A 21,131-nucleotide genomic window follows, 5' to 3' on the forward strand; every position below is an offset into this window, starting at 1 on the left:
CCCGAAGCGATAGGCCACGCCCACAGAGCGGGTAGGGGAGGGCCCGGGGGGCGGGGTTAAGTGTTCGACCGATCAAACCGAACAATCGATCGATCGATCGATCGATCAGTGCAGCCTCTATGGCTTGGATTGTGGAAAAATCTCTTCAAATGACTATGTCCAGAAGTCAAAACGGCGAAAGATGGGGTTTTGCCCGGCTCTCCACGCGGCCCCGGGGAGCCTCCGGCCCCCACCGGGGTGCCCAGCAAGAGCCCAGCTAAGTCCTCTACCTGGCTCTCCATCCGAACCCGGGGACCCACTCTTAAGCACCCCCCCCGGAGTCTGGACCCACAGCCGCGGGCGCTAGTTGCCCGGGGACAGGGGAGTATAAGCCAATTTCGGCCCGGGGACAGGGGGGTACAAATCCATTTATATCCCTGAATTCTTCTAAGTCGAAACTGCAGAAGATGCAGTTTTGCGGGGCCCCCCACGCCAAACCGAGGCCCCTTAAGAGGACAGCACTCTGCCAGGTGTAACCAAAGTCATGCCTAGTTCCGTGTTCCGCAGCCCACCTGAGCTTTCTACGCTGTAGCGCCCCCTGGTGCTTCTCCAAAGTGTCCGATATTTCCCTTTTTTTTTACATTTTTTTTTAAGGATGCTTTCCTTAGGGAAAAAAAAAAATTATCATTGTCCTTTTGGCATCAGTGTCCTTTTGGCATCAGTGTCCTTTTGGCACTTATAGGTTACAAACATAACCCCAGTTATCATTGGCCTTTTGGCATTAGTGTCCTTTTGGCATCAGTGTCCTTTTGGCATCAATGTCCTTTTGGCATCAGTGTCCTTTTAGCATCAGTGTCCTTTTGGCACTTATCATTGTCCTTTTGGCATTAGTGTCCTTTTAGCATCAGTGTCCTTTTGGCACTTATCATTGTCCTTTTGGCATTAGTGTCCTTTTGGCATCAGTGTCCTTTTGGCATCAATGTCCTTTTGGCATCAGTGTCCTTTTAGCATCAGTGTCCTTTTGGCACTTATCATTGTCCTTTTGGCATTAGTGTCCTTTTAGCATCAGTGTCCTTTTGGCACTTATCATTGTCCTTTTGGCATTAGTGTCCTTTTGGCATCAGTGTCCTTTTGGCATCAATGTCCTTTTGGCATCAGTGTCCTTTTAGCATCAGTGTCCTTTTGGCACTTATCATTGTCCTTTTGTCATTAGTGTCCTTTTAGCATCAGTGTCCTTTTGGCACTTATCATTGTCCTTTTGGCATTAGTGTCCTTTTAGCATCAGTGTCCTTTTGGCACTTATCATTGTCCTTTTGGCATTAGTGTCCTTTTAGCATCAGTGTCCTTTTGGCACTTATCATTGTCCTTTTGGCATTAGTGTCCTTTTAGCATCAGTGTCCTTTTGGCACTTATCATTGTCCTTTTGGCATTAGTGTCCTTTTAGCATCAGTGTCCTTTTGGCACTTATCATTGTCCTTTTGGCATTAGTGTCCTTTTAGCATCAGTGTCCTTTTGGCACTTATCATTGTCCTTTTGGCATTAGTGTCCTTTTAGCATCAGTGTCCTTTTGGCACTTATCATTGTCCTTTTGGCATTAGTGTCCTTTTAGCATCAGTGTCCTTTTGGAACTTATCATTGTCCTTTTGGCATTAGTGTCCTTTTAGCATCAGTGTCCTTTTGGCACTTATCATTGTCCTTTTGGCATTAGTGTCCTTTTAGCATCAGTGTCCTTTTGGCACTTATCATTGTCCTTTTGGCATTAGTGTCCTTTTGGCATCAGTGTCCTTTTGGCATCAATGTCCTTTTGGCATCAGTGTCCTTTTAGCATCAGTGTCCTTTTGGCACTTATCATTGTCCTTTTGGCATTAGTGTCCTTTTAGCATCAGTGTCCTTTTGGCACTTATCATTGTCCTTTTGGCATTAGTGTCCTTTTAGCATCAGTGTCCTTTTGGCACTTATCATTGTCCTTTTGGCATTAGTGTCCTTTTAGCATCAGTGTCCTTTTGGCACTTATCATTGTCCTTTTGGCATTAGTGTCCTTTTAGCATCAGTGTCCTTTTGGCACTTATCATTGTCCTTTTGGCATTAGTGTCCTTTTAGCATCAGTGTCCTTTTGGCACTTATCATTGTCCTTTTGGCATTAGTGTCCTTTTAGCATCAGTGTCCTTTTGGCACTTATCATTGTCCTTTTGGCATTAGTGTCCTTTTAGCATCAGTGTCCTTTTGGCACTTATCATTGTCCTTTTGGCATTAGTGTCCTTTTAGCATCAGTGTCCTTTTGGCACTTATCATTGTCCTTTTGGCATTAGTGTCCTTTTGGCATCAGTGTCCTTTTGGCACTTATCATTGTCCTTTTGGCATTAGTGTCCTTTTGGCATCAGTGTCCTTTTGGCACTTATCATTGTCCTTTTGGCAATAGTGTCCTTTTGGCATCAGTGTCCTTTTGGCACTTATCATTGTCCTTTTGGCATTAGTGTCCTTTTGGCATCAGTGTCCTTTTGGCATCAATGTCCTTTTGGCATCAGTGTCCTTTTAGCATCAGTGTCCTTTTGGCACTTATCATTGTCCTTTTGGCATTAGTGTCCTTTTGGCATCAGTGTCCTTTTGGCACTTATCATTGTACTTTTGGCATTAGTGTCCTTTTAGCATCAGTGTCCTTTTGGCACTTATCATTGTACTTTTGGCATTAGTGTCCTTTTAGCATGAGTGTCCTTTTGGCACTTATCATTGTCCTTTTGGCATTAATGTCCTTTTAGCATCAGTGTCCTTTTGGCACTTATCATTGTCCTTTTGGCATTAGTGTCCTTTTAGCATCAGTGTCCTTTTGGCACTTATCATTGTCCTTTTGGCATTAGTGTCCTTTTAGCATCAGTGTCCTTTTGGCACTTATCATTGTCCTTTTGGCATTAGTGTCCTTTTGGCATCAGTGTCCTTTTGGCATCAATGTCCTTTTGGCATCAGTGTCCTTTTAGCATCAGTGTCCTTTTGGCACTTATCATTGTCCTTTTGGCATTAGTGTCCTTTTAGCATCAGTGTCCTTTTGGCACTTATCATTGTCCTTTTGGCATTAGTGTCCTTTTGGCATCAGTGTCCTTTTGGCATCAATGTCCTTTTGGCATCAGTGTCCTTTTAGCATCAGTGTCCTTTTGGCACTTATCATTGTCCTTTTGGCATCAGTGTCCTTTTAGCATCAGTGTCCTTTTGGCACTTATCATTGTCCTTTTGGCATTAGTGTCCTTTTGGCATCAGTGTCCTTTTGGCACTTATAGGTTACAAACATAACCCCAGTTATCATTGGCCTTTTGGCATTAGTGTCCTTTTGGCATCAGTGTCCTTTTGGCATCAATGTCCTTTTGGGCATCAGTGTCCTTTTGGCATCAGTGTCCTTTTGGCATCAGTGTCCTTTTGGCATCATTGTCCTTTTGGCACCAGTGTCCTTTTGGCACTGGCCTTTTGGCACTACAAAACTCGCTGCTGCCCCCCAAAGGGATGTGACTGCAGGTACCTTTTGCCAAATGGACACAACTTACTAGCCAAAAAGACTGTCTTTTTGGCAAAAAATGCCAAAAAGACAGTCTTTTTGGCACTTGCCTAATACCCAAAAGGACAAAAAGTCAGAATTATCTCCAACGCGGCGGTCTGCGTTGACTTTTTGTCTTTTTGGCATTGGGCTTATTAGCCAAAAGGACACAAAATTCCTGCCAAACGGACACCTTTCCCTTACGTGTTGTTTTAGCTACTTTACAGAAGCCGACATAGCATGATTTGGCGTGGCCTATTTGCCTGATCTTCTCTGTATCGCTCCAATTTCCGCTCATTCCTATGGTGGGTCCCAATCTTCTCTGTATCGTTCCAATTTGTGTCCTATTTGTCCTATTTGCCTGATCTTCTCTGTATCGCTCCAATTTCCGCTCATTCCTATGGTGGGTCCCAATCTTCTCTGTATCGTTCCAATTTGTGTCCTATTTGTCCTATTTGCCTGATCTTCTCTGTATCGCTCCAATTTCCGCTCGCGCAAGGATGACACGCAAATTCGTGAAGCGTTCCTCATTTTTAACTATTTTGAGGAAATAGAGAAAAAAAAATATTTTAGATTTTTTTTAATTATTTTTCGACATTTTTTAATGCTTCAAAGTCCCCCCAAGTGGCCCCCGAGGTGATAGGCCACGCCCACAGCTCCAAACCACGCCCCCATGGTGATAGGCCACGCCCCCAGCTTCAAACCACACCCCCCTCGCCGATAGAGGACAAGCACACGGCTTTAAACCACAATCCAAGGTGATAGGCCACGCCCCCAGGCCGATAAGCCCCGCCCACAGCTCCACAACACGCCCCCATGGTGATAGGCCACGCCCCCAGCTTCAAACCACACCCCGCTCGCCGAGAGAGGACAAGCACACGGCTTTAAACCACAATCCAAGGTGATAGGCCACGCCCCCAGGCCGATAAGCCACGCCCACAGCTCCAAAACACGCCCCATGGTGATAGGCCACGCCCCCAGCTTCAAACCACACCCCCCTCGCCGAGAGAGGACAAGCACACGGCTTAAAACCACAATCCAAGGTGATAGGCCACGCCCCCAGGCTGATAAGCCACGCCCACGGCTCCAAAACACGCCCCCATGGTGATAGGCCACGCCCCCAGCTTCAAACCACACCCCCCTCGCCGAGAGAGGACAAGCACACGGCTTAAAACCCCAATCCAAGGTGATAGGCCACGCCCCCAGGCCGATAAGCCACGCCCACGGCTCCAAAACACGCCCCCATGGTGATAGGCCACGCCCCCAGCTTCAAACCACACCCCCCTCGCCGAGAGAGGACAAGCACACGGCTTAAAACCCCAGTCCAAGGTGATAGGCCACGCCCCCAGGCCGATAAGCCACGCCCACAGCTGCAAAACACGCCCCCATGGCGATAGGCCACGCCCCCAGCTTCAAACCACACCCCCCTCGCCGATAGAGGACAAGCACACGGCTTTAAACCACAATCCAAGGTGATAGGCCACGCCCCCAAGCCGACAGGCCACGCCCACAGCTCCAAACCACCCCCCCCCCCGGGTGATAGGACACGCCCACAGCTCCAAACCACTCCCTCCTCACCGATAGGCCACGCCCCCGGCTTCAAACCACCACCCCCGAAGCGATAGGCCACGCCCACAGAGCGGGGTAGGGGAGGGCGGGGTTAAGTGTTCGACCGATCAAACCGAACAATCGATCGATCGATCGATCGATCAGTGCAGCCTCTATGGCTTGGATTGTGGAAAAATCTCTTCAAATGACTATGTCCAGAAGTCAAAATCTGTGAAAATGACTATGTCCAGAAGTCAAAACGGCGAAAGATGGGGTTTTGCCCGGCTCTCCACGCGGCCCCGGGGAGCCTCCGGCCCCCACCGGGGTGCCCAGCAAGAGCCCAGCTAAGTCCTCTACCTGGCTCTCCATCCGAACCCGGGGACCCACTCTTAAGCACCCCCCCCGGAGTCTGGACCCACAGCCGCGGGCGCTAGTTGCCCGGGGACAGGGGAGTATAAGCCAATTTCGGCCCGGGGACAGGGGGGTACAAATCCATTTATATCCCTGAATTCTTCTAAGTCGAAACTGCAGAAGATGCAGTTTTGCGGGGCCCCCCACGCCAAACCGAGGCCCCTTAAGAGGACAGCACTCTGCCAGGTGTAACCAAAGTCATGCCTAGTTCCGTGTTCCGCAGCCCACCTGAGCTTTCTACGCTGTAGCGCCCCCTGGTGCTTCTCCAAAGTGTCCGATATTTCCCTTTTTTTTTAAATTTTTTTTTAAGGATGCTTTCCTTAGGGAAAAAAAAAAATTATCATTGTCCTTTTGGCATCAGTGTCCTTTTGGCATCAGTGTCCTTTTGGCACTTATAGGTTACAAACATAACCCCAGTTATCATTGGCCTTTTGGCATTAGTGTCCTTTTGGCATCAGTGTCCTTTTGGCATCAATGTCCTTTTGGCATCAGTGTCCTTTTAGCATCAGTGTCCTTTTGGCACTTATCATTGTCCTTTTGGCATTAGTGTCCTTTTAGCATCAGTGTCCTTTTGGCACTTATCATTGTCCTTTTGGCATTAGTGTCCTTTTGGCATCAGTGTCCTTTTGGCATCAATGTCCTTTTGGCATCAGTGTCCTTTTAGCATCAGTGTCCTTTTGGCACTTATCATTGTCCTTTTGGCATTAGTGTCCTTTTAGCATCAGTGTCCTTTTGGCACTTATCATTGTCCTTTTGGCATTAGTGTCCTTTTGGCATCAGTGTCCTTTTGGCATCAATGTCCTTTTGGCATCAGTGTCCTTTTAGCATCAGTGTCCTTTTGGCACTTATCATTGTCCTTTTGGCATTAGTGTCCTTTTAGCATCAGTGTCCTTTTGGCACTTATCATTGTCCTTTTGGCATTAGTGTCCTTTTAGCATCAGTGTCCTTTTGGCACTTATCATTGTCCTTTTGGCATTAGTGTCCTTTTAGCATCAGTGTCCTTTTGGCACTTATCATTGTCCTTTTGGCATTAGTGTCCTTTTAGCATCAGTGTCCTTTTGGCACTTATCATTGTCCTTTTGGCATTAGTGTCCTTTTAGCATCAGTGTCCTTTTGGCCTGTCCTTTTGGCATCAGTGTCCTTTTAGCATCAGTGTCCTTTTGGCACTTATCATTGTCCTTTTGGCATTAGTGTCCTTTTAGCATCAGTGTCCTTTTGGCACTTATCATTGTCCTTTTGGCATTAGTGTCCTTTTAGCATCAGTGTCCTTTTGGCACTTATCATTGTCCTTTTGGCATTAGTGTCCTTTTAGCATCAGTGTCCTTTTGGCACTTATCATTGTCCTTTTGGCATTAGTGTCCTTTTAGCATCAGTGTCCTTTTGGCACTTATCATTGTCCTTTTGGCATTAGTGTCCTTTTAGCATCAGTGTCCTTTTGGCACTTATCATTGTCCTTTTGGCATTAGTGTCCTTTTAGCATCAGTGTCCTTTTGGCACTTATCATTGTCCTTTTGGCATTAGTGTCCTTTTAGCATCAGTGTCCTTTTGGCACTTATCATTGTCCTTTTGGCATTAGTGTCCTTTTAGCATCAGTGTCCTTTTGGCACTTATCATTGTCCTTTTGGCATTAGTGTCCTTTTGGCATCAGTGTCCTTTTGGCACTTATCATTGTCCTTTTGGCATTAGTGTCCTTTTGGCATCAGTGTCCTTTTGGCACTTATCATTGTCCTTTTGGCATTAGTGTCCTTTTGGCATCAGTGTCCTTTTGGCACTTATCATTGTCCTTTTGGCATTAGTGTCCTTTTGGCATCAGTGTCCTTTTGGCATCAATGTCCTTTTGGCATCAGTGTCCTTTTAGCATCAGTGTCCTTTTGGCACTTATCATTGTACTTTTGGCATTAGTGTCCTTTTAGCATCAGTGTCCTTTTGGCACTTATCATTGTACTTTTGGCATTAGTGTCCTTTTAGCATGAGTGTCCTTTTGGCACTTATCATTGTCCTTTTGGCATTAATGTCCTTTTAGCATCAGTGTCCTTTTGGCACTTATCATTGTCCTTTTGGCATTAGTGTCCTTTTAGCATCAGTGTCCTTTTGGCACTTATCATTGTCCTTTTGGCATTAGTGTCCTTTTAGCATCAGTGTCCTTTTGGCACTTATCATTGTCCTTTTGGCATTAGTGTCCTTTTGGCATCAGTGTCCTTTTGGCATCAATGTCCTTTTGGCATCAGTGTCCTTTTAGCATCAGTGTCCTTTTGGCACTTATCATTGTCCTTTTGGCATTAGTGTCCTTTTAGCATCAGTGTCCTTTTGGCACTTATCATTGTCCTTTTGGCATTAGTGTCCTTTTGGCATCAGTGTCCTTTTGGCATCAATGTCCTTTTGGCATCAGTGTCCTTTTAGCATCAGTGTCCTTTTGGCACTTATCATTGTCCTTTTGGCATCAGTGTCCTTTTAGCATCAGTGTCCTTTTGGCACTTATCATTGTCCTTTTGGCATTAGTGTCCTTTTGGCATCAGTGTCCTTTTGGCACTTATAGGTTACAAACATAACCCCAGTTATCATTGGCCTTTTGGCATTAGTGTCCTTTTGGCATCAGTGTCCTTTTGGCATCAATGTCCTTTTGGGCATCAGTGTCCTTTTGGCATCAGTGTCCTTTTGGCATCAGTGTCCTTTTGGCATCATTGTCCTTTTGGCACCAGTGTCCTTTTGGCACTGGCCTTTTGGCACTACAAAACTCGCTGCTGCCCCCCAAAGGGATGTGACTGCAGGTACCTTTTGCCAAATGGACACAACTTACTAGCCAAAAAGACTGTCTTTTTGGCAAAAAATGCCAAAAAGACAGTCTTTTTGGCACTTGCCTAATACCCAAAAGGACAAAAAGTCAGAATTATCTCCAACGCGGCGGTCTGCGTTGACTTTTTGTCTTTTTGGCATTGGGCTTATTAGCCAAAAGGACACAAAATTCCTGCCAAACGGACACCTTTCCCTTACGTGTTGTTTTAGCTACTTTACAGAAGCCGACATAGCATGATTTGGCGTGGCCTATTTGCCTGATCTTCTCTGTATCGCTCCAATTTCCGCTCATTCCTATGGTGGGTCCCAATCTTCTCTGTATCGTTCCAATTTGTGTCCTATTTGTCCTATTTGCCTGATCTTCTCTGTATCGCTCCAATTTCCGCTCATTCCTATGGTGGGTCCCAATCTTCTCTGTATCGTTCCAATTTGTGTCCTATTTGTCCTATTTGCCTGATCTTCTCTGTATCGCTCCAATTTCCGCTCGCGCAAGGATGACACGCAAATTCGTGAAGCGTTCCTCATTTTTAACTATTTTTTAATGCTTCAAAGTCCCCCCAAGTGGCCCCCGAGGTGATAGGCCACGCCCACAGCTCCAAACCACGCCCCCATGGTGATAGGCCACGCCCCCAGCTTCAAACCACACCCCCCTCGCCGATAGAGGACAAGCACACGGCTTTAAACCACAATCCAAGGTGATAGGCCACGCCCCCAGGCCGATAAGCCCCGCCCACAGCTCCACAACACGCCCCCATGGTGATAGGCCACGCCCCCAGCTTCAAACCACACCCCGCTCGCCGAGAGAGGACAAGCACACGGCGTTAAACCACAATCCAAGGTGATAGGCCACGCCCCCAGGCCGATAAGCCACGCCCACAGCTCCAAAACACGCCCCATGGTGATAGGCCACGCCCCCAGCTTCAAACCACACCCCCCTCGCCGAGAGAGGACAAGCACACGGCTTAAAACCACAATCCAAGGTGATAGGCCACGCCCCCAGGCTGATAAGCCACGCCCACGGCTCCAAAACACGCCCCCATGGTGATAGGCCACGCCCCCAGCTTCAAACCACACCCCCCTCGCCGAGAGAGGACAAGCACACGGCTTAAAACCCCAATCCAAGGTGATAGGCCACGCCCCCAGGCCGATAAGCCACGCCCACGGCTCCAAAACACGCCCCCATGGTGATAGGCCACGCCCCCAGCTTCAAACCACACCCCCCTCGCCGAGAGAGGACAAGCACACGGCTTAAAACCCCAGTCCAAGGTGATAGGCCACGCCCCCAGGCCGATAAGCCACGCCCACAGCTGCAAAACACGCCCCCATGGCGATAGGCCACGCCCCCAGCTTCAAACCACACCCCCCTCGCCGATAGAGGACAAGCACACGGCTTTAAACCACAATCCAAGGTGATAGGCCACGCCCCCAAGCCGACAGGCCACGCCCACAGCTCCAAACCACCCCCCCCCCGGGTGATAGGACACGCCCACAGCTCCAAACCACTCCCTCCTCACCGATAGGCCACGCCCCCGGCTTCAAACCACCCCCCCCGAAGCGATAGGCCACGCCCACAGAGCGGGTAGGGGAGGGCCCGGGGGGCGGGGTTAAGTGTTCGACCGATCAAACCGAACAATCGATCGATCGATCGATCGATCGATCAGTGCAGCCTCTATGGCTTGGATTGTGGAAAAATCTCTTCAAATGACTATGTCCAGAAGTCAAAATCTGTGAAAATGACTATGTCCAGAAGTCAAAACGGCGAAAGATGGGGTTTTGCCCGGCTCTCCACGCGGCCCCGGGGAGCCTCCGGCCCCCACCGGGGTGCCCAGCAAGAGCCCAGCTAAGTCCTCTACCTGGCTCTCCATCCGAACCCGGGGACCCACTCTTAAGCACCCCCCCCGGAGTCTGGACCCACAGCCGCGGGCGCTAGTTGCCCGGGGACAGGGGAGTATAAGCCAATTTCGGCCCGGGGACAGGGGGGTACAAATCCATTTATATCCCTGAATTCTTCTAAGTCGAAACTGCAGAAGATGCAGTTTTGCGGGGCCCCCCACGCCAAACCGAGGCCCCTTAAGAGGACAGCACTCTGCCAGGTGTAACCAAAGTCATGCCTAGTTCCGTGTTCCGCAGCCCACCTGAGCTTTCTACGCTGTACGCCCCCTGGTGCTTCTCCAAAGTGTCCGATATTTCCCTTTTTTTTAAATTTTTTTTTTTAAGGATGCTTTCCTTAGGGAAAAAAAAAATTATCATTGTCCTTTTGGCATCAGTGTCCTTTTGGCATCAGTGTCCTTTTGGCACTTATAGGTTACAAACATAACCCCAGTTATCATTGGCCTTTTGGCATTAGTGTCCTTTTGGCATCAGTGTCCTTTTGGCATCAATGTCCTTTTGGCATCAGTGTCCTTTTAGCATCAGTGTCCTTTTGGCACTTATCATTGTCCTTTTGGCATTAGTGTCCTTTTAGCATCAGTGTCCTTTTGGCACTTATCATTGTCCTTTTGGCATTAGTGTCCTTTTGGCATCAGTGTCCTTTTGGCATCAATGTCCTTTTGGCATCAGTGTCCTTTTAGCATCAGTGTCCTTTTGGCACTTATCATTGTCCTTTTGGCATTAGTGTCCTTTTAGCATCAGTGTCCTTTTGGCACTTATCATTGTCCTTTTGGCATTAGTGTCCTTTTGGCATCAGTGTCCTTTTGGCATCAATGTCCTTTTGGCATCAGTGTCCTTTTAGCATCAGTGTCCTTTTGGCACTTATCATTGTCCTTTTGGCATTAGTGTCCTTTTAGCATCAGTGTCCTTTTGGCACTTATCATTGTCCTTTTGGCATTAGTGTCCTTTTAGCATCAGTGTCCTTTTGGCACTTATCATTGTCCTTTTGGCATTAGTGTCCTTTTAGCATCAGTGTCCTTTTGGCACTTATCATTGTCCTTTTGGCATTAGTGTCCTTTTAGCATCAGTGTCCTTTTGGCACTTATCATTGTCCTTTTGGCATTAGTGTCCTTTTAGCATCAGTGTCCTTTTGGCACTTATCATTGTCCTTTTGGCATTAGTGTCCTTTTAGCATCAGTGTCCTTTTGGCACTTATCATTGTCCTTTTGGCATTAGTGTCCTTTTAGCATCAGTGTCCTTTTGGCACTTATCATTGTCCTTTTGGCATTAGTGTCCTTATAGCATCAGTGTCCTTTTGGCACTTATCATTGTCCTTTTGGCATTAGTGTCCTTTTAGCATCAGTGTCCTTTTGGCACTTATCATTGTCCTTTTGGCATTAGTGTCCTTTTAGCATCAGTGTCCTTTTGGCACTTATCATTGTCCTTTTGGCATTAGTGTCCTTTTAGCATCAGTGTCCTTTTGGCACTTATCATTGTCCTTTTGGCATTAGTGTCCTTTTAGCATCAGTGTCCTTTTGGCACTTATCATTGTCCTTTTGGCATTAGTGTCCTTTTAGCATCAGTGTCCTTTTGGCACTTATCATTGTCCTTTTGGCATTAGTGTCCTTTTAGCATCAGTGTCCTTTTGGCACTTATCATTGTCCTTTTGGCATTAGTGTCCTTTTAGCATCAGTGTCCTTTTGGCACTTATCATTGTCCTTTTGGCATTAGTGTCCTTTTAGCATCAGTGTCCTTTTGGCACTTATCATTGTCCTTTTGGCATTAGTGTCCTTTTAGCATCAGTGTCCTTTTGGCACTTATCATTGTCCTTTTGGCATTAGTGTCCTTTTAGCATCAGTGTCCTTTTGGCACTTATCATTGTCCTTTTGGCATTAGTGTCCTTTTAGCATCAGTGTCCTTTTGGCACTTATCATTGTCCTTTTGGCATTAGTGTCCTTTTAGCATCAGTGTCCTTTTGGCACTTATCATTGTCCTTTTGGCATTAGTGTCCTTTTAGCATCAGTGTCCTTTTGGCACTTATCATTGTCCTTTTGGCATTAGTGTCCTTTTAGCATCAGTGTCCTTTTGGCACTTATCATTGTCCTTTTGGCATTAGTGTCCTTTTAGCATCAGTGTCCTTTTGGCACTTATCATTGTCCTTTTGGCATTAGTGTCCTTTTAGCATCAGTGTCCTTTTGGCACTTATCATTGTCCTTTTGGCATTAGTGTCCTTTTAGCATCAGTGTCCTTTTGGCACTTATCATTGTCCTTTTGGCATTAGTGTCCTTTTAGCATCAGTGTCCTTTTGGCACTTATCATTGTCCTTTTGGCATTAGTGTCCTTTTAGCATCAGTGTCCTTTTGGCACTTATCATTGTCCTTTTGGCATCAGTGTCCTTTTGGCATCAGTGTCCTTTTGGCATCAATGTCCTTTTGGCATCAGTGTCCTTTTAGCATCAGTGTCCTTTTGGCACTTATCATTGTCCTTTTGGCATCAGTGTCCTTTTAGCATCAGTGTCCTTTTGGCACTTATCATTGTCCTTTTGGCATTAGTGTCCTTTTAGCATCAGTGTCCTTTTGGCACTTATCATTGTCCTTTTGGCATTAGTGTCCTTTTAGCATCAGTGTCCTTTTGGCACTTATCATTGTCCTTTTGGCATTAGTGTCCTTTTAGCATCAGTGTCCTTTTGGCACTTATCATTGTCCTTTTGGCATTAGTGTCCTTTTAGCATCAGTGTCCTTTTGGCACTTATCATTGTCCTTTTGGCATTAGTGTCCTTTTGGCATCAGTGTCCTTTTGGCACTTATCATTGTCCTTTTGGCATTAGTGTCCTTTTGGCATCAGTGTCCTTTTGGCACTTATCATTGTCCTTTTGGCATTAGTGTCCTTTTGGCATCAGTGTCCTTTTGGCACTTATCATTGTCCTTTTGGCATTAGTGTCCTTTTGGCATCAGTGTCCTTTTGGCACTTATCATTGTCCTTTTGGCATTAGTGTCCTTTTGGCATCAGTGTCCTTTTGGCACTTATCATTGTCCTTTTGGCATTAGTGTCCTTTTGGCATCAGTGTCCTTTTGGCACTTATCATTGTCCTTTTGGCATTAGTGTCCTTTTAGCATCAGTGTCCTTTTGGCACTTATCATTGTCCTTTTGGCATTAGTGTCCTTTTAGCATCAGTGTCCTTTTGGCACTTATCATTGTCCTTTTGGCATTAGTGTCCTTTTAGCATCAGTGTCCTTTTGGCACTTATCATTGTCCTTTTGGCATTAGTGTCCTTTTGGCATCAGTGTCCTTTTGGCATCAATGTCCTTTTGGCATCAGTGTCCTTTTAGCATCAGTGTCCTTTTGGCACTTATCATTGTCCTTTTGGCATCAGTGTCCTTTTAGCATCAGTGTCCTTTTGGCACTTATCATTGTCCTTTTGGCATTAGTGTCCTTTTAGCATCAGTGTCCTTTTGGCACTTATCATTGTCCTTTTGGCATTAGTGTCCTTTTAGCATCAGTGTCCTTTTGGCACTTATCATTGTCCTTTTGGCATTAGTGTCCTTTTAGCATCAGTGTCCTTTTGGCACTTATCATTGTCCTTTTGGCATTAGTGTCCTTTTAGCATCAGTGTCCTTTTGGCACTTATCATTGTCCTTTTGGCATTAGTGTCCTTTTAGCATCAGTGTCCTTTTGGCACTTATCATTGTCCTTTTGGCATTAGTGTCCTTTTAGCATCAGTGTCCTTTTGGCACTTATCATTGTCCTTTTGGCATTAGTGTCCTTTTAGCATCAGTGTCCTTTTGGCACTTATCATTGTCCTTTTGGCATTAGTGTCCTTTTGGCATCAGTGTCCTTTTGGCACTTATCATTGTCCTTTTGGCATTAGTGTCCTTTTGGCATCAGTGTCCTTTTGGCACTTATCATTGTCCTTTTGGCATTAGTGTCCTTTTGGCATCAGTGTCCTTTTGGCACTTATCATTGTCCTTTTGGCATTAGTGTCCTTTTGGCATCAGTGTCCTTTTGGCATCAATGTCCTTTTGGCATCAGTGTCCTTTTAGCATCAGTGTCCTTTTGGCACTTATCATTGTACTTTTGGCATTAGTGTCCTTTTAGCATCAGTGTCCTTTTGGCACTTATCATTGTACTTTTGGCATTAGTGTCCTTTTAGCATGAGTGTCCTTTTGGCACTTATCATTGTCCTTTTGGCATTAATGTCCTTTTAGCATCAGTGTCCTTTTGGCACTTATCATTGTCCTTTTGGCATTAGTGTCCTTTTAGCATCAGTGTCCTTTTGGCACTTATCATTGTCCTTTTGGCATTAGTGTCCTTTTAGCATCAGTGTCCTTTTGGCACTTATCATTGTCCTTTTGGCATTAGTGTCCTTTTGGCATCAGTGTCCTTTTGGCATCAATGTCCTTTTGGCATCAGTGTCCTTTTAGCATCAGTGTCCTTTTGGCACTTATCATTGTCCTTTTGGCATTAGTGTCCTTTTAGCATCAGTGTCCTTTTGGCACTTATCATTGTCCTTTTGGCATTAGTGTCCTTTTGGCATCAGTGTCCTTTTGGCATCAATGTCCTTTTGGCATCAGTGTCCTTTTAGCATCAGTGTCCTTTTGGCACTTATCATTGTCCTTTTGGCATCAGTGTCCTTTTAGCATCAGTGTCCTTTTGGCATCAGTGTCCTTTTGGCATCAATGTCCTTTTGGCATCAGTGTCCTTTTAGCATCAGTGTCCTTTTGGCACTTATCATTGTCCTTTTGGCATTAGTGTCCTTTTAGCATCAGTGTCCTTTTGGCACTTATCATTGTCCTTTTGGCATTAGTGTCCTTTTAGCATCAGTGTCCTTTTGGCACTTATCATTGTCCTTTTGGCATTAGTGTCCTTTTAGCATCAGTGTCCTTTTGGCACTTATCATTGTCCTTTTGGCATTAGTGTCCTTTTAGCATCAGTGTCCTTTTGGCACTTATCATTGTCCTTTTGGCATTAGTGTCCTTTTAGCATCAGTGTCCTTTTGGCACTTATCATTGTCCTTTTGGCATTAGTGTCCTTTTAGCATCAGTGTCCTTTTGGCACTTATCATTGTCCTTTTGGCATTAGTGTCCTTTTAGCATCAGTGTCCTTTTGGCACTTATCATTGTCCTTTTGGCATTAGTGTCCTTTTAGCATCAGTGTCCTTTTGGCACTTATCATTGTCCTTTTGGCATTAGTGTCCTTTTGGCATCAGTGTCCTTTTGGCACTTATCATTGTCCTTTTGGCATTAGTGTCCTTTTGGCATCAGTGTCCTTTTGGCACTTATCATTGTCCTTTTGGCATTAGTGTCCTTTTGGCATCAGTGTCCTTTTGGCACTTATCATTGTCCTTTTGGCATTAGTGTCCTTTTGGCATCAGTGTCCTTTTGGCATCAATGTCCTTTTGGCATCAGTGTCCTTTTAGCATCAGTGTCCTTTTGGCACTTATCATTGTACTTTTGGCATTAGTGTCCTTTTAGCATCAGTGTCCTTTTGGCACTTATCATTGTCCTTTTGGCATTAGTGTCCTTTTGGCATCAGTGTCCTTTTGGCATCAATGTCCTTTTGGCATCAGTGTCCTTTTAGCATCAGTGTCCTTTTGGCACTTATCATTGTCCTTTTGGCATTAGTGTCCTTTTAGCATCAGTGTCCTTTTGGCACTTATCATTGTCCTTTTGGCATTAGTGTCCTTTTGGCATCAGTGTCCTTTTGGCATCAATGTCCTTTTGGCATCAGTGTCCTTTTAGCATCAGTGTCCTTTTGGCACTTATCATTGTCCTTTTGGCATCAGTGTCCTTTTAGCATCAGTGTCCTTTTGGCACTTATCATTGTCCTTTTGGCATTAGTGTCCTTTTAGCATCAGTGTCCTTTTGGCACTTATCATTGTCCTTTTGGCATTAGTGTCCTTTTAGCATCAGTGTCCTTTTGGCACTTATCATTGTCCTTTTGGCATCAGTGTCCTTTTAGCATCAGTGTCCTTTTGGCACTTATCATTGTCCTTTTGGCATTAGTGTCCTTTTGGCATCAGTGTCCTTTTGGCACTTATAGGTTACAAACATAACCCCAGTTATCATTGGCCTTTTGGCATTAGTGTCCTTTTGGCATCAGTGTCCTTTTGGCATCAATGTCCTTTTGGCATCAGTGTCCTTTTGGCATCAGTGTCCTTTTGGCATCAGTGTCCTTTTGGCATCAGTGTCCTTTTGGCATCATTGTCCTTTTGGCACCAGTGTCCTTTTGGCACTGGCCTTTTGGCACTACAAAACTCGCTGCTGCCCCCCAAAGGGATGTGACTGCAGGTACCTTTTGCCAAATGGACACAACTTCCTAGCCAAAAAGACTGTCTTTTTGGCAAAAAATGCCAAAAAGACAGTCTTTTTGGCACTTGCCTAATACCCAAAAGGACAAAAAGTCAGAATTATCTCCAACGCGGTGGTCTGCGTTGACTTTTTGTCTTTTTGGCATTGGGCTTATTAGCCAAAAGGACACAAAATTCCTGCCAAACGGACACCTTTCCCTTACGTGTTGTTTTAGCTACTTTACAGAAGCCGACATAGCATGATTTGGCGTGGCCTATTTGCCTGATCTTCTCTGTATCGCTCCAATTTCCGCTCATTCCTATGGTGGGTCCCAATCTTCTCTGTATCGTTCCAATTTGTGTCCTATTTGTTCTATTTGCCTGATCTTCTCTGTATCGCTCCAATTTCCGCTCATTCCTATGGTGGGTCCCAATCTTCTCTGTATCGTTCCAATTTGTGTCCTATTTGTCCTATTTGCCTGATCTTCTCTGTATCGCTCCAATTTCCGCTCGCGCAAGGATGACACGCAAATTCGTGAAGCGTTCCTCATTTTTAACTATTTTGAGGAAATAGAGAAAAAAAAAATATTTTAGATTTTTTAAATTAGTTTTCGACATTTTTTAATGCTTCAAAGTCCCCCCAAGTGGCCCCCGAGGTGATAGGCCACGCCCACAGCTCCAAACCACGCCCCCATGGTGATAGGCCACGCCCCCAGCTTCAAACCACACCCCCCTCGCCGATAGAGGACAAGCACACGGCTTTAAACCACAATCCAAGGTGATAGGCCACGCCCCCAGGCCGATAAGCCACGCCCACAGCTACAAAACACGCCCCCATGGCGATAGGCCACGCCCCCAGCTTCAAACCACACCCCCCTCGCCGATAGAGGACAAGCACACGGCTTTAAACCACAATCCAAGGTGATAGGCCACGCCCCCAAGCCGACAGGCCACGCCCACAGCTCCAAACCACCCCCCCCCCCCCCCCCGGGTGATAGGACACGCCCACAGCTCCAAACCACTCCCTCCTCACCGATAGGCCACGCCCCCGGCTTCAAACCACACCCCCCGAAGCGATAGGCCACGCCCACAGAGCGGGTAGGGGAGGGCCCGGGGGGCGGGGTTAAGTGTTCGACCGATCAAACCGATCGATCGATCAGTGCAGCCTCTATGGCTTGGATTGTGGAAAAATCTCTCCAAATGACTATGTCCAGAAGTCAAAATCTGTGAAAATGACTATGTCCAGAAGTCAAAACGGCGAAAGATGGGGTTTTGCCCGGCTCTCCACGCGGCCCCGGGGAGCCTCCGGCCCCCACCGGGGTGCCCAGCCAGAGCCCAGCTAAGTCCTCTACCTGGCTCTCCATCCGAACCATCTGACAAAGTATGATTTGCCGCAGGAAGGCAAGCAGGGAAGATATCAGATCTGCGAGCCACGCCCACAGCTTCGAACCACACTTATGTCTATGAAAATAATTCAAGGACCCCAACGGAAACAAGTCAGCAAGGACTTTTTTGGTCGGACCTTTTGGACAAAAGTATTATAAATGTAACTGTGTTGTTTTACATTCTTTTGCCTAATAAAAATGTCAATCAATCAATCAATCAATCAATCAAACACCCCTGGGTGATAGGCCACGCCCGCAGCTGTAAACCACGCCCCCGAGCCGATAGGCCACGCCCACAGCTTCATGAGGCCAAAAGGAGGGGACTAGTGGGTGTCAGGCCGGGTGAGGATGGAGTCAGCGGAGATTGCGATCGTTCAGGCAGTCAGTTGAGGGGTTATCGCTTCTCGGCCTTTTGGCTAAGATCAAGTGTAGTATCTGTTCTTATCAATACTGAGCCTTTTTGATGTAATGAACATGGATCGTAGGAATTACAGACTTTTGACTGTGCATATGTATAACCCCCACATGTCCCCAGAGGACATTGGGGAGTATCTGGGGAAATATGGCATGGTGAAAGTGAGCACATCCATAAAAATGAAGGATAAGATGGGGATTTGGAATGGAAAAAGACAATTTCAAATGTATCTGAATGAAGACCCAGAAGGGTACGAAGGGCTAGCCCATCCCCCTGTTTTTTTTGCCATAGAAGGAGAAAGAGGCTGCCTGCACTACTCTAGGCAGCCTCCCTTCTGCAGGAAGTGCAGGAGGAATGGGCACAGAGAAGGAAAATGTGAAACAAAAGACTGTCCCGTACCCAAGGCCTGCTACGCCTGTCAGTCCACGGACCATCTGCTCAGGGACTGCCCTGAGAAGGGTGTGGCAGGAGGTGGTGGGCCTGGGAAAGGAGGAGAAAAGGAGACTAGGGCTGCTGGGCCTTCCTCCCAAGCGGAAGGGGGAGGCCTGAAGCGCCCGACACCGACACCGACGACACCACCAACGAGTGCGGCGAAGGAAGCCCAAGCGGAGGCTACTGCATCATCTGGAGCAGAGAAGGAGGGAGAGAGAGACTCCCAGGCATCTAAGACCAGAAGAATCGAGACAACACTAGAGGTGGCCCTTTCAATGCCACAGGAAGGAGTGAAAGTGACTGGTGGGAAAGAGGCGAAACGCCTGGGCTTTGATACGGGCCGGCCGTCTAACCTTTTCGGTCCTGCCTCACCTGAGGATCCAGTGTCCACTCCACCATGCCCCCCCCCCATCCCTTCGGGTGTGGAGGGAGGTCGAAATGGAAAAAAGAAAAAAGAGGACAAAGAGGCATCATCGGCGGCCTCTCCGGAGACCTCATCGGAGGTCCCATCGGAGGCCTCACCGGAGGCCGCAAAAAAGCCACAAAGAAATAGACGTTGCCCGCATTGTTCTGATAGGACTCATGAAGAATTTGACTGTCCATATTATCCCTGCGACACATGTGAACACTATCCCTCTCACGTGCTGTGTGAGTGCCCCGACAAGGAAGGGGGTACGCTGGTGAGAAGAGTGTTTATAATGGGTGATGGGAAGGAAAAGATTTTACTCGGTTACCAACCGAGAAATATCGGTAGGCGGATTGAAGATTGAAGAGCCAAAGTAGGGGGATTGGGATTATGACAAATGTTTAGGACCTGAAAATGATGTAAGAAATAGTTTTGTTTTTTGTTTTGTTTTCTCTAACATTGGGGGGGGGAGAGGAAAAAAAAAAAAGAAAAAAGAAAAAAAGAATGTTCTGGTTATATTGGCTGTACGCCATACATGGCTGTACTGTTTGGTAGCCCTGTCATGTTATGTGCTGCTGTTTTCTTGTTTTTTGTTTGGTTATGTGCATGAGTTTTTTATTATGTATAACCCAACTTTTTTTTAAGAAAAGTTTTAAATTTTGCATTGTTTCTGAAAGTAAACTGATTCAATAAAAAATTTCGAAAGAAAAAAATCTGTTCTTATCAGTTTAATATCTGATATGTCCCCTATATGGGGACTACATATTAAACGGATTTTTGAACTCGGGAGTTGAAACAGGGGCTTGCTCCGTTCACTCCACGCATTGACCCGGCACTGCAGTGCCGCCGGGAACGGTGCACCTCCTATCGCCTTGTCGAAAGAACACGTGAGTAAATAACCACACTTTGCTCCTGGTATAGACGTGGGTGACACATTGTTTTTCAAAGTGTTTCTAAAGTACAGGATTCCACTTCCAAAAAACAATGCATGTACAAGTCAAAATGTAGCCCATTTCCTCCAACCCAACAATCAACAGCTATCATCAACGAGGTTCATAAAATGTGTGTACGTTAACATAGTAGTGTGTGGTTGAGCGTGTGTTGTATGAACCGTCGAGTTGACGTGTACCTGTGTGGGTGCTTGCCTCCACGCCACGCGATGGCGAGGCATACTTACCTGGCAGGGGAGACACCATGATCACGAAGGTGGTTCACCCACGGCGAGGCTCAGCCATTGCACTCCGTGCTTTGCTGACCCGTGCGAATTCCCCAAATGTGGGAATCTCGACTGCATAATTTCTGGTAGTGGGGGACTGCGTTCGCGCTCTCCCCCGATGAAGTGTTGAAAATCAAATACCTGCGAGTGAGTTTTGTACAAGCTGTGGCCTTAACGTGTTGTTGTAGCTACTTTACAGAAGCCGACATAGCATGATTCGGCGTGGCCTATTTGCCTGATCTTCTCTGTATCGCTCCAATTTCCGCTCACTCCTATGGTGGGTCCCAATCTTCTCTGTATCGTTCCAATTTTAGTATATGTGCAGCAGAAGCTGACACAGGAGCACCCTGCCTTGACCACAGATATATAGGTCTCAGTTTAGCATCTTGGATTTACACGGTTGCGGTTTTATACGCGATAAAACGCGTGTGTCAGAATATAAATGCTTGTAAAATGTCTGTGTGGAAGCACAGTTTCATGCTGGGTAACTGGGGGCCAAATCGGACAGCCTAACCCTAACCCTAACCCAGGACAAATAGGTCACAATATGGAACGATACAGAGAAGATTGGGACCCACCATAGGAGTGAGCGGAAATTGGAGCGATACAGAGAAGATCAGGCAAATAGGACAAATAGGACACAAATTGGAACGATACAGAGAAGATTGGGACCCACCATAGGAGTAAGATGGGGGCCGATCTTCTCTGTTCCGCCGTCCCCCTTTCCGCGGCCTCCGGGGGCCGCGCGATCCGGCCCGGGGCTCCGATCCACTCCCCGGGGTCCCCCGCCTCTGCCGAAACAGACCCCGTCCGCCTGGGCTCCCGGGAACCCCCCGAACCCAAAAAGGGCCCCAGGAGTGGAACCGAACTC

This window comes from Gymnoscopelus braueri (assembly GCF_963280865.1).
Source record: "Gymnoscopelus braueri genome assembly, chromosome: 22".
Lineage (NCBI taxonomy): Eukaryota > Metazoa > Chordata > Actinopteri > Myctophiformes > Myctophidae > Gymnoscopelus > Gymnoscopelus braueri.